This window comes from Schistocerca nitens, chromosome 2 (assembly GCF_023898315.1).
Source record: "Schistocerca nitens isolate TAMUIC-IGC-003100 chromosome 2, iqSchNite1.1, whole genome shotgun sequence".
In the NCBI taxonomy this organism is placed as follows: Eukaryota; Metazoa; Arthropoda; class Insecta; order Orthoptera; family Acrididae; genus Schistocerca; species Schistocerca nitens.
The window spans coordinates 454,494,877-454,507,452 of NC_064615.1; positions in this window are offsets into that span (position 1 = coordinate 454,494,877).

The following is a 12,576-nucleotide window of genomic DNA, read 5'->3' on the forward strand; positions in this document are numbered from 1 at the left end:
ACAACGATTTAATTCGCCATTGTTTTTGAATGTGGCTTCATCAGAGAACATAACGTATCTAAAAAAATCATTGTCACCTCTTATCATTTCCAAGGCCCATTGGCAGAAATGCACCCGTATTTGCATATCTTTCAGCGTTAATGCCCGTGTGATATGATACATAAGATATTTATGTGCCTTCAAAATTCTCGAAACAGTTGATTTTGGTATTCCAGTTTGTCTCTAAATCGCACAATTACTAATTTCGGGATCTAGTTGAACACAGGCGAGAACGGTAAGGGCACGGTCGTCATTTTCATTGTATTCTCGATGATGAGCTGAACGGGGCATGTCTCCATTTCGAGTTTGCTGAGTGCAATTTCGAATAATGTTTTCGCTTGGATGTCGTCTGTTTGGGAAACGACCCACATACAATTGCGCAGCTGCAGCGTAACTGTTATGGCATTCACCTAAAATTAACATAATATCAACAATCTCTTTAGGAGGATAGTGAGCCATGTTTCGCTAAAGAATAATTTACTTTCGTCAGTTTATGTTTACGATTCACAATCTGAAAGTGAAATGACGTCTGATCGCATTACAACGACTAGTGGTGGGCAGGAAATCGCGTATCTGTTAGAAATCGCAGTGACTGAGAAGTCACAGATATCACAGTAGCAACTTTACAGAATCTAACTGCGATTTCAGTCACAGTTAGCAGTCGCAAGTAGTATTTCACATTCAAAGACGTGCGCCATCTATTGGTCGAATTTAGCACTGCTTTCTGCGATTTCAGTGACAAGTCGCAACTAAGAGTCGCAAGTAGCAACTAAAAAGCGCGGTTAACAGTGGCATCTGTTGGCCGAAGTTCGTACTACGTCCATCTCTGCGGTACGCTATGGAGTCTAACTGCGATTTCCGTGACAAGTCGCAACTAAGAGTCGCAAGTAGCAACTAAAAAGCGCGGTTAACACTGCCATCTGTAGGCCAAAGTTCGTACTACGTCCATCTCTGCGGTACGCTATGGAGTCTAACTGCGATTTCCGTGACAAGTCGCAACTAAGAGTCGCAAGTAGCAACTAAAAAGCGCAGTTAGCACTGCCATCTGTTGAGCAAAGTTCATACTACGCTATTCGCTACCGAGTCAAACTGCGATTTCTGTGACAAATCGCAACTAAGAGTCGCAAGTAGCAACTAAAAAGCGCAGTTAACATACTTTTCCTAGTGTCATCTGTTGACCGACGTACGTACTTCGTCATGAGAGCCTTGTGCCTCACGAGATCGATGTGCTGTGTGTGCATATGAAGGGCTTATTTCAGTAGTGGTACAAGTCCATTTTTGTTAATTTTGAGATATAGAGTCGTAAAGTTAAATGAGGGCTGAAAAATCTGCAGTTGAGATACCAGAAATATTCAAGCATATGGCTTCTTGCTAGAGATGAACCTTTATTTATGTTTGTTTGGATCACTAATTTTAGAAGCATTATAGACAGAAAAGTGGAGGTAATGGACTTGTACCACTATTGAAATAAGCCAAGCCTTTCATATTATATGACGACATGCACATTCAGCATCAGTTATGGTTGGTCAAATACTGCTGTGACTCTGAATGTATTATATTAATAAGAAGCAACATTGCCATTTTCTCCTGAAAATATCAAGTAACGTAACAAATGTGTTTGATTCTGCTTCTAATATGACAGTTTTGGTTAATACTCCACATGCCTACAGGACTTTGCAATGTTAACACAGCAGAACTCAGACATCTGTATAAGTGTAGAGAAATGAAAACAGTCATATGAATGCCTCACTTTTGTTCCGACACAGTTCAAGACTCGGAAGAAAAGTTTTACACCTGGTGTTCTACATGGCAACTTCACACACAAGAACGTTTTGCCGACACTACTACCACCTACATAAGTAAGCTTTTCCTGTGTTACTTTCAAGTAATGCACTTAAGCTATTCCTGATTTAACTGGAAGATCTGTACTTCTCACTTTCATATCAACAGCCTCAAAATGCATATTGTAGACTTCGGGATATGTTACAGGTCAGTGTCACACCAAGATTGTGGAGAAAGGGGGCGGGGGGGGGGGGCATGTCGCTCTCCAACAAGTGTTTACCAATAAGTAAGTGGCGGAAAATTATGGGTATAGGACGGCTTAACATGTGGAAAATGAGATTTTTATTATTCACTCACTGTATTTGACATTTATTATTCCTTTAAAATCGCACAACAACTTCAATAAAACACAGCTTAATCATTCACACACTTATTTCACAATTGTTTCACTTTTAAACTGCAAATCCTCTAAGAGCTGTCTTGAATCTTCACGAGTCTCTCCCAACAGCTTTGATGTGGATAGATACGTACAGCAACCAGTAATCAGAGTCAGAACTGTGTCTGCAAAAACACAAGGATTATTAAACAATTTTTGCTGTCATTAATTACTAGAAATATAATTGACAGAGTAGATTGCTAATATTTGCTATAATGAATATCACATTTGCAAGAACGATCTCACTGAAGTAATTAAGTCCATCGAAACGCTTAGAAACTAACCTCTCGTCTGACGAAAACGGTCTAAAGACGCAGTGGCAATTTCTTCAGATCTGTTGACAATGATATTTTGAGTTATCACTTTACTGAGTGACTGAAATGTAGTTCAGGTACCTGTGAACATAACAATATGTTAGAATTCATTTTCTAAAGACGAACTATTACGGTACTGTACGGCTACTTACATATTAATTACACTATTAATATTTTCACAGTTGTTTCTTTAATACAAAATTAAAGCCAACGGAAGAAAAAACGTAAAACATACTTGCCAATGACAGGTTTGTTGCGATGCAATTTTCCGTGTTGACAGATGTAACTTTTTCATACAGTAGTAAGTCACAGAAGTAGCAGAAATCGCAGAAGTAGCAGAAATCGCAGAAATAGCAGTGGCGGAGGGATACACGACCTATGTTCCTTAACTGCGACTCTTAACTGCGACAAATCGCAGTTAAGAATAACAGATACTGAAAAGTAGCATTCACAGAAATCACTGATATCGGAAAATCGCAGTTTAGCCCATCACTAACAACGACCGTTATACTGAGCCATAGTTTACAGTTTGGCCACAGTAGCACCACAGTCGGGTGAGTAATGCAATTGTGAAGGGTTCCCTAACGAGATTTTAATACCATTGCGCCTCCCTCCATCAAAAACTGTGGCAGGTAGGATACATTTTGTAAAACAAAAATAGCTTAATTTGGCGTAATGAAAGAATTGCTGCACATTTTGTATAGATTTGGTGCGTCCTTCTCGGATCATTCTAAATAAATCGGAGTTCTTCACCAATTTTATTTTTTCTCGATTTCAGCGTCATCTATCAATGGTTTAAAAAAAATGTTTCAGACAAAACTTGATTACTTTTTTATGGAGAATCGGAATCTTCAATAAAAAATGGGGGTTTCCACTTAAGATTTAAAAGTTTCCCCCACCCCACCCAAGGGGGCGGGGGCTCGGGGTCATCTGTGGCATGACGCTCGATGGCGACAATACGGTATAATTCCAATGGGGCCAGCTATACATAGCATATAGCAGAATGAGCACACCCAAGAATTTATGCCACACGGCACCTTGAAACAGTATACCTGATATTGTATATTAGAGCGAACTATCACAAAGAATAGTATGCTTACACACCACCTGTTGTGTCTGTATTTCATACCTATATCGATTTCTGACATTGCTGGTGGCTGGTGGTGTTTGTTGCGCAAGGGTTACTGGGGTGGAGTACCATCACACAAGGCTCAAGGTCAGACAAAGGGGTACAGACAGAGAGAGGGAGTAGGTGGGATAGCATCTCCTCCCCCTTTCCTCTGTCCACCTAATGGTCCACCCTCTCTCACTATCCATAACATTCCACCACCTCTCTGCTCAGACATGCTGTTTTGCACATGTAACAACTGCAAAAGAGGTTGATAAAGCATTCTGATACTACTCCCACACAGCAAACCTGTCGTGGAGGGCAGCCTACATGTTGGAGCTGCTGGAAAACCGGTTTTTGCACGTGATATATAGGATGCCATGCCAAAACATGTCGCTAAAGCTGGCCAATACTATTCTGATTCAACATGGCTGTTGTTCAGGGCAGCCTACATGTTGGGAACTGAAAAATCATAATTTGGCACACGAACTGCATACTTCCCGAGTCAATAACATGTCGGTCAGTTTCTAGCCTTCTAGAGTTATTCAGAGAGGAGATATGGCAAAATCGTGTATTTTTTCAGCCCCTGCCAGATAGACTGCGCTTCATGACAGATGTGTTATGTGGGAACTGTATTGGTCTGCCTCATTGATCTACTACATAGGACAGCCTGCATGTCCGGTCCAACAAAAAGATTTTCAGCCTTCATCATGTAAACTGTCCTGCATGGCAGGTGTGTTGTGTTGGAGCAGTATCAACCTGCTTCATCGACATATTCTACATGGCGCCTGAATGAGTACACCTGGGGGAAGGCTGAGATGGATAGGAGAGAAGATAGAGAGAGAGGGGGGAGAGCAGGAGGGTTTGGGTACTTAGAGAGGGGGCAGGAGGGGATATACAGAGAGTGAGTGGAGGAGAATGTGAACAGAAAGAGGGGTGTTGAGATTTGCCGAAAGAGGGGAGGGAAGAGGAAATGGACTGAGAGGTAGGAGGAGCAGGTGGACAGATCGGGTGGCGAGGAAACGGGGGACGTGGAGATGTACACAAGTGAAGCTGTTGGGTAAAGGCTAGTCTACATCATATACACTCTGCGGCAAAAGACAATGACAAGCCACAAAGGAATTATCTGAATGGAATGGAAAGATTATAATTTCAGAAAAACAGAAAGATTTATTCAAGAGGAAGAGCTTCACAAATTAAGTCAATAACATGTTGGTACACCTTTTGCCCTTGTACAAGCAGTTATTAGGTTTGGCATTGACTGACAGATTTGTTGGATCTCCTTCTGAGGGATATCGTGCAAATTCTGTCCAACTGTCGCATTAGATCATCAAATTCTCGAGTTGGTTGACGGCCCCTGTCCATAATACTCCAAATGTTCTCAATTGGGGAGAGATATGGCGACCTTACTGGCCAAGGTAGGGTTTTGCAACCACGAAGGCAAACAGAAGAAACTCCTGCCGTGTACAGGAAGGCATTATCTTGCTGAAACGTAAGCCCAGGATGACTTGCCATGAAGGACAACGAAACGGGGCATAGAATATCGTCGACTTACAGCTGTGCTGTAGGGGTGCTACAGATGACAAAGGGGTTCTGCTGTGAAATGAATGGCACCCCAGAATATTACACTTGATTGTCAGGCTGTATGACGGGTGACAGTCAAGTTGATATATCACCACCGTCTGTGACGTCTCCAGACACGTCTTCGCTGATCAGCAGGGCCCAGTTCGAAGTGGGACTCATCACTGAAGACAATTCCACTCCTTTCGGTGAGATTCCAGTCCTTGATGACCAGCAAAGACATGTCTGAAACCGTGTGTTTTGTTGCCGTTCTTGGAAAGACATCGTGGGTTTACATTTCAGCAAGATAACGCCAGCCTGCACACAGCGAGAGTTTCTACTGCATGTCTTTGAGCTTTACAAATCCTACCTTTGCTAACAAGGTCGCCAAATGTCTCCCCAGTTGAGAACGTTTGGAGTATTTTGGGCAAGGGCTTCCAACCAGCTTGGGATTTTGATGATCTAATGCACCAGTTGGACAGAATCTAGATCGATATCCTTTAGCACGACATCTAACAACTGTGTCAATCAATGTCAGCCCGAATAACTGCTTGCATAGGGGTCAGATGTGCGTCAGTGTGTTACTAACTTGCTCAGTTTGTGAAACTCTTTCTCTTGAATAAATCATCTGAGTTTTCTGAAACTGTAAGCATTTGTTTTCCTGTACATGTGCATCATATCTACCCATTTCCGTCGCATTCAGACGGTTCCAGAGAGAGAGAGAGAGAGAGAGAGAGCCAGTGTGTGTGTGTGTGTGTGTGTGTGTGTGTGTGTGTGTGTGTGTGTGTGTCCATAAAGCTGGGAGTATGTATGCATGTGTAAGAACACTCTATCTCTAATATATATAGAGATACAGACTTTCATGCTTTTTAATTCCCTGGTGTATACTCTGCCCAGTGTAATGGTGACCTGCTTTATCGATCTGCTTTAGAAGACAGCTTACAAATCAGGGGTAAGAAAAGATTACCTGCCTCCAACATTTAGTCCCTAACAGGCCTGTTGTGTTGGAGTTGTATTGGCCAGTTCATCGTCCTGCTTGGTATGGCAGCCTACATGTCATGAGAAAACGAGTTTTGAAACCCTTAACATATAAGCTTTGCTGCATGACAGGTGTGTTTAGGCAGTAGTGCCAGCCTGCTTTATCAACCTCTTCTGCAGAGACTACACATACAGATGGGTTTGCCTGCAGGGAATGTTGAGATGGATAGAGGAAATAGAGGGAGAAATGTGGCAAGAGTGGATGGATTGGGGAAGAGGGGGCAAGAGGGGATGTACAGTGAGGTGGGAGGAGGAGATGGATAGAGAGAGAGGTGTGGGGGAGATGGGCAGAATGAGGGGAGGGAAGAGGAGATGGGCTGAGATATGGAAGGAGGAGATGGACAGATATGGAGGTTAGGAGGCGATGGGCAGAAAGGGGGAGGTGGAGGTGGCCCGAGAGATATGTGTATTGTATGTGCACACAAATGAAGCTGTACGGAAAAGGCTAGTCAATGGGTAGAGAGAGAGAGAGAGAGAGAGAGAGAGAGAGAGAGAGAGAGAGAGAGAGAGAGAGAGACAGAGGGGCCAGGATGGGCTGTACAGAGAAGGAAGGCAAAGAGGAGATTGATAGAGAAAAAGGTTGAAGAGGAGATAGACAGAAAGAGGTGAGAGAGGAGAAAATGGGTTGAGAGGTGGGAGGAGGAGATGGACAGATAGGCTGGTGAGGAGGTGATGGGCAGAAAGAGGGAGAGAAGATTTACCAAGAGATAAGCACATTATATGTGACATACATGTACACAGGAGAAGCTGTTGGGACGAGTTCTTACACAGTGTGGGGGCAAGAACCACATATCTATCAAAGGGATGGGAATGAATAAGTAGTGCAGCCCATGTCTTGCGAATGTCCAGACTTCATTCATCCTGTATTGAAGAATCACAGCACTTAGTGACTTGCAACAAACTTCACACATTATTTCAAACCTTTGCCAAACATTTTCTACTTGCCAACTCCCCCACAAACTGGTATTAAGATAAAAGTTTATCACTTACTACATTTTCGCTGTTCATGCAGAAAACTGCCACATCAGTCAGAATGTTTTAAATTTACTACATATTTCCTACTAGCTCAATTCGCAATACATTTTGCAGACAGTATCCACATATATCAAAGAATGTACACACACACATATGTGACACATAGTTCAGGAGATATGACGTCATAAACATTGAGCTACGTGAAAACGAGTCTGTAGGGCGATATTCACAAGTCATAAGGTGAAATATTTGTGCAAATATGAGTGAAGTATGTTAAATACAGGGTGTTTCAAAAAGAATATACGTATTTCGAATGCATATATTTATTAAACTTTAAGACGTACGAATATGAAACTTTACACACATATTTACAAACCTCTCAAATGCTAAGTCACCAGCTCCTTGACGACCAATCCAATGGTTTGGCAGAGTTTCATTTAGATATTCACGCACTCCAGTGAGGGGGTGCCCTATCTTGTTGAGAAATGAAGTTGTCTTCGTGCAGCCTCGGTAACAACCAGTTTTCTAACACAGCACTATGAGTTTATTTTGAAGGAATACGTTGGAAAGCAGTTTGAATTCGTGCAACATTTTCTTCAGGAACACGAGGGCAGCCAGGAGTCTTCCCTTTACATACACATCTTGTATTAGCAACTTTCGTACCATCTGCGAATGTTCCATCCATTCAAAGGATCAATTTGGTATCTTAACCTGAAACGTCTTTGCACTGTAATCACGGAACTGCACTTCACAAACTCGTGAACACAAAATGACTTCTGCTGCAGAGTAGCCATTTTGATCATATGACGGTTACCAAACAGAAGACAACAGACATATAGCTATTAATATAAACTAGACTATGTATTCGTTTCTCCAATAGCTGAGCCGAGGTGCAGCGATCGATAGTTCGGACAAAAGAATACTTTGTAGTACGTATATTCTTTTTGAAACACCCTGTATGTGCAAACTGTGCGTGGCTAGTCTGTACATGAACAAAGCTGTGGGTAAACAGATCGTCCTAAACACCTAAATTGGATTCAACCAAGTTTCGTACACATGTTATTTATTATATGGAAAGAAATACTGTGGGGTTAAGAACCAGCAATGCCCTGTTGGGATGAGGGCGAAAATTTTCGGGGGCAGGGGCTGAGTGTTTGCCCTATATCTGCTCCTACAGGAGCTAGGAGGTTATAAACACCACAGTGCTGATGCTCATGAATTTTTCTGGTTTATATATATATATATATATATATATATATATATATATATATATATACTTCCTGTGGCTTCACTCACATACATGTTTGATACACACAGTACACACGTCTCTTACTGCCCTCTCTAAGTCTCTGTTTCTCCTACTCACTGTCTCTGTCTCTTAAGCCCCTCCTCTCTTATTCTCTTCACTTCCTCCTCTCTCCTTTCTTGGTCACCTCCTTCTGACAGTTTCTTCCTGCCCCTCCATATGTAGTTTTTCTCCTTCCCCTCTCTTTGTCCATATCCTCCTACCCCTTCTCTCTGCACAGCTATTCCTCAACCTCCCTATGTCTATCTCCACCTTCCTTCCCTCCCTGTTCAGCTCTTCCTCCCTTTCACAATTTGTTGATCCTCACCTTCACATCTCTCTGACCATTGCCTGCTCCCCACGCTCCCTCTGTCCATCTCATCTTGCCCCTATCTCTCTCTTCATCTCATCCTGTCTCCTCTCTCTCAGTAAATCTCCTCCTGCCCTCTCTCACGGTCCATCTCCTCCTCCCCTTCTCTGTATCCCTTTTCTCCATATCCTCTCTTTCTGTCCATCCCCTCATGTCCCTCTCTATGTCCATTCCCTCCTGCGATGCTCATTTCTTATCCACCCTCTTACATATACATACATGTGTACAGTCTGCTTTATATATATACTAGCCTTTTAGCTGCAGCCTTACTTGCATACATATTTTACATATCTACCTTCCCATGTCTCTCAGTCCACCTAAAGTTTCTAATTTTATCTTCTGTCTCCTCCTCCCTACACTCTCCATCTCCTCCTCCCCCCTCCCTTTGTCCATCACTTCTTCCCCTTTTCTCTGACCTTATCTCCTTCCCCATCCCCCTTCCAAATTCTCCTCCATCTCTCTAAGAACATCTCCTCCTCCTCCTCCTCCCTCTCTCTTTTTTGCATGCCCATTACCCCTGTAAAAATGCTACCTGCTTCCTGCATCTCCCCCTCATCCTCCCCCTCTCTGTCCATCTCCTTCTCCATTTCTCTCTGTCTATCTCCTCTGCTCTCTCTATGTGCACCTCCTCCTCTTCTCTTTCTCTGTCCATCTCCTCCCCCCCCCCCAATTCTCTATATACAACTCCTCATTGTCCCTGTCTCTGTCCATCTCCTCCACCCCTCTCTCTATTTCCAACTCCTTGTTCTACAGACTCCCATTGTCCAACACTTCCTATCCACTCCCTAACCATCGTCTTCCTTTCTCACCTGCCCACTCCCTCTTGATGCCATCCACCTGTCTCCTGTATCACCCTGACTTCCTCCATTGTGTTTATGTCCTCCTCCCTTTCTCTCTGATCATCTTCTCTACCCATATCTCTCTGTACATCTCCTCTTCCCTTCTCTCTAAACATCTTCCCCTCTCCTTTCCTCCTATTTTCTTTGTCCACTACATTCTTCCCCCTCTCGCACTATGTCCTCCCCACTCTTTTTACTCAAATGCACTGGCATATAGAAAAAATCGCCCTCCCCACCATACTCCTTGGATAACTTTGTGTGGCCACCTATATTGACAACTGTTGATTTCTACCAATGTTTATATTAATAACTTTTTACATGTATTTATTTTTGTTTGGTGATGATTTCAGCAGGTAACCATTTTGCAACTGAATATGTTCCTGAAGTTCTTTTTATAATTAGTGAAGTATTTGTTAATGACTTTACTGCAGTATTGCCAAATTTAATTTTGGTGAGCGAGAAAGTACCTGCACTGTACCTTTAAAAGACTGAGTTTGAGCCACTGATCAATATGCTTTTTTCTTCTGCTGGTATTATAGTTTTCTCAAAAGCTATTCTTTAAAATTATCGGAAAGTCATCTGTTTAGGTCCACAAGGGGTAGTGGTGTTTCATGGCTATAAGTGACAAGAGGAGTGGTCCCAATGGACCTAGTGAACTGTATGGTACCGCAGATTTCATGTTCTTTCATTCTGAAAGCAGTTTTATCCTTGTCATGCAGGCTGTCAGAAGGCTATTACCCTATATTTTCTGTTGAGCACGAGGTACGCCATTAAGTTACAACATTTTAGTCTGATGCATTAATGTTGGCAAATGAACTGGCATAGCAGTCTAGACAGTTGATTCATTTTTATTCTGGATGGGAGATAATTATATTTTCTTTCAGTGACCGTTATTAAAGTTTTCCTAAGTTACTGTGTGTGATAACAACAGCGACGTTTTCTTAAAATATAATCTTCGTGATTTTGTTGTATTGTTCCGCATATCTGGTGTAAATCTTCTGAATTATGCAGTGCATGTGTGACTGGTTTCTAAGTAGGAAAATAACTAACTTTTTAAATGTAAAGGTACCGTAAAGCTATGCAAAAGGAATGGGCATTGTTGATTTGATATCTGAATACTGTAGACCTATTCCAATTATATAACAACCATGAAAGTCAGTTACAAGTTTTATTACGGGGTCAGAGATTTTCTCTGCCTCGTGATGACTGGGTGTTCTGTGATGTCCTTAGGTTAGTTAGGTTTAAGTAGTTCTAAGTTCTAGCGGAACTTATGACCATAGATGTTAAGTCCCATAGTGCTCGGAGCCATTTGAACCATTTGTTCAGGTGAGTGGATGGGTTGCCATAATATCTGTCTGACAAACCTTGATATTTCTCTTAAATGGACGAAAAATGGGATCAATTTGGGAAACAGAAACCAGGACAGAGTGGGACATTTGTCTTAAGCTTAAAGAAATGAATTAATTAATGGAAATATTTTCTCAGCCTTGTGATTACTGATTTTCTGCTGCTTCACAATCATTACAAAATTTGGAGCTTAGATTTCAAAGACATAATGCGGTTTAACGGTATGATAGCACATTACTAAGTTCGCATCTGTTACTAGTTACTTTGCCCTGTTTATGTAAAATTGAAACAAAATAACTATCCATTTTTACATGCTTGCAGAGTATTCTTTTGATTTATGCTTTACGCTAGCTAAGTGATCCTTAATATCTGCTCTTCCTTCACGCATTATGGCAACATAATACAAGTTATACACTCTACTCCATAGTCATTTCTCTCTCGTTTTCTGAAGAACTATTTTGATTATTTTTCTTGAAATAAACACTTTCCCTTTAACATTTCAATTGAAATAATCAAACGCTTGAATAACAAATTAACCGCGATACCACTCAGGCAGAGGAACAGAGAACTGTGTTGGTGCAAAGTTTAAACTGAACTGAGATAAGCGACAATACTGGTACGGTAACTCACCAGCGTTGCCACGTAATAATACTTCTTAAGAAATTCAGTCAGCTGCGATAATAGGAGGAGGAGGAGGAGATTAGTGTTTAACGTCCCGTCGACAACGAGGTCATTAGAGACGGAGCGCAAGCTCGGGTGAAGGAAGGATGGAGAAGGAATTCGGCCGTGCCCTTTCAAAGGAACTATCCCGGCATTTGCCTGAAGCGATTTAGGGAAATCACGGAAAACCTAAATCAGGATGGCCGGAGACGGGATTGAACCGTCGTCCTCCCGAATGCGAGTCCAGTGTGCTAACCACTGCGAGCTGCGATAATAATAACTTCCATAATTAGCTTAACAGCTGGAGTTGAAATATGGATTCACATAAGAATTAGGATATAAAGTAGAAATCCGAGACAAACTGCCGTCCCGAAAGTATTTTTTGGGACACCAATTTATTTGATCTGAACCCGGAACTGTACTTGGAAACTTGGACATCTGGCAAATCTTTATGTGGAATCCTTACCAGTTTGTCACAGAACACTTAACACGATTTGCTGCTCGTTCAGATATGTCTTGCAAAGTTCTAAATGCGTTTCTGTACAACTAGGGAGCCATTAGAAATGAAAAAAAAAAACCAGTAATAAAACTTATATAAGTCGCACTCTGTTTTGGGAAGTGGGTTCCGGATATTTATGCAAGTAAGCACTGCATTTCCCGTAATTCCTTTCATCTTTTGGCTTGCAAATTATTGCACAACAAGAAAACTGATCGTTTTAGTGGACACTATTGAGAAAATTTAGAGACCCGGCATTTGAAGCTGATTGCCGAATGATTCTACTGCCGCCAATATACATTGCGCGTAACGACCACGAAGATAAGA